Source organism: Pteropus alecto, unplaced genomic scaffold (assembly GCF_000325575.1).
Source record: "Pteropus alecto unplaced genomic scaffold, ASM32557v1 scaffold57, whole genome shotgun sequence".
NCBI classification, from domain to species: Eukaryota; Metazoa; Chordata; class Mammalia; order Chiroptera; family Pteropodidae; genus Pteropus; species Pteropus alecto.
This window is the reverse complement of record NW_006442508.1, coordinates 1,944,812-1,947,031: the sequence shown is the minus strand read 5'-3', so window position 1 is coordinate 1,947,031 and position 2,220 is coordinate 1,944,812. Positions and strand designations below refer to the sequence as shown.

Below are 2,220 nucleotides of genomic sequence, written 5' to 3'. Positions count from 1 at the left end.
GTCAGCCTCGGGGTCAATCCATCCCACTGATGTACAAACAGCAACCAGCAGGAGGGTACACACAACCCACACAAGAGGCACACCTGGAGCACCCAGCTCAGGTGATATGGGAAGACTGCACCACTGGCCTCATAGGACACCACTACATAAGGCCACTCTACTAAGAATGGGAGACATAGAAGCCCTACCTAAACATAAAGACAAACACAGGGAGGCAGCAAAAATGGGGAGACAAAAAAACATGTCCCACATGAAAAACAAACAAACAAACAAACAAACAAACAAACAAACAGAAAAAGGATCCAGAAAAAGAATGAAACAAAATGGAGACAAGCAATCTACCAGATGCAGAGTGCAAAACACCGGTTATAAGGATGCTCAATGAACTTATGGGAAGAGTAGATAAATTCAGTGAGTTTTTCACAAAGAGTTGGAAAACATAAAAGGGAACCAGTCAGAAATGAAGAATACAGTATCTGAAATGAAGAGTATGTTAGAGAGAATTAACAGATTGGATGAAGTAGAGGATCAAATCAGGATGGAGTAGTGGAGAACACCCAATCAGACAGCAACAAAAAAAGAATTTAAAGAAAATGAGGATAGTTAAGGGGCCTCTGGGACAACATCAAGTGCAACAACATTCGCATCATAGAGGTACCAGATGGAGAAGAGAGAGAGCAAGGAATTCAAAACCTATTTGAAGAAATAATGACAGAAAACTTTCTTAACCTGGTGAAGGAAATAGACATACAACCCCAGGAAGCTCAGAGAGCTCCAAACAAGAAGAAACCAAAGTGGCCCACATCAAGACACATCATAATTAAAATTCCAAAACTTAAAGACAGAGAATTTTATTTTTTATTTATTTTTTTATTATTTATTATTATTTATGCTTACAGCACCTGGTCTTCCTAGGTGGTCTCCCATCCAAGTACCAACCAGGCCTAACCCTGTTTAGCTTCTGAGATCAGACATCAGGCTTGTTCAGGGTGGCATGGCCATAGACCATGGACCGTAGCGCCAGTGGGGCGTGAACCCAGGACCTCCAGTGTGTAAAGCAGACATGCTAACTGCTACACTACGGAACCACGTCCCAAACACAGAATTTTAAAAGCATCAAGAGAAAAGCACTTTGATACAAGGAAGCTCCCATAAAGCTGTCAGCTAATTTTTCAACAGAAACTTTGCAGGTTAGAAGGAATTGGTAGAAAATATCCAAAGTGATGAAAAGCAAGGACCTACCATCGAGATTACTCTACCCAGAAAAGCTACAATTAAGAATTGAAGGACGGGTAAAGAGCTTCCCAGATAAGAAAAAGCTAACAGAGTTCATTGCCACCAAGCTAATATTACAGGAAATATTGGAAGGACTTCTTTAAGAAGAAGAAAAAATATGTATCAAAAATATGAATAATAAAATGGCAATAACTACATATCTATCAACTAGCACTTCAAATGAAAAAAAAAGTTGAATGCTCCAATCAAAAGATAGGGTGACAGAATGGTTAAGAAAACAAGCCCCTTACATATGCTACCTAAAAGAAACTCATTTCAGATCAAAAGATGCACACAGACTGAAAGTAAAGGGATGGAAAAAGATATTTCATGAAAATGGAAATAAAAAGATCTGGGTAGCAATACTTAAATAGACAAAACAGACTTTAAAACAAGGCTATAACAAGAGACAAAGAAGAACCCAACAATCCCATTTCTGGGTATTTATCTGAAGAAACCTCAAATACTACTTTGAAAGGACATGCACATCCCATATGTTCATTGCAACATTATGACAATAGCCAAGGTATGGAGACAACCTGAGTGTCTATCAGTGGATGACGTATAAAGAAGAGATGGTACATTATACAATGGAATATTACTCAGCCATAAAAATAAATAAATGAGTGTGAAATTTTTACATCTGCAACAACATGAATGGACCCAGGGTATGCTGAGTGAGTAATTTAGATAAAGACAAATGCCATATGATTTCACTTATATGTGGAATCTAAAGAACAAAATAAACAAATAAAACAGAAACAAACTCATAGATATAGAGAACATTTTGAGAGTTACCAGATGGGAGATGGGTTGGGGAGGGGTCGGTGAAAAAGGGGGAAGGGATTAAGAAGTACAAATAGTCATGGAGATGTAAAGTATAGCATAAGGAATATAGCCAATAATATAGTCAATAATATTGTATAGTAATAACTATGTATGGTG

At 37.7% G+C, this 2,220-nt stretch overlaps 1 pseudogene; it reads right to left on the bottom strand.

Annotated features, from left to right (window-relative positions):
* Nucleotides 1–890: 890 nt before the first annotated feature.
* Nucleotides 891–1,006, bottom strand: LOC112471571 (annotated as a pseudogene).
* Nucleotides 1,007–2,220: the final 1,214 nt, after the last annotated feature.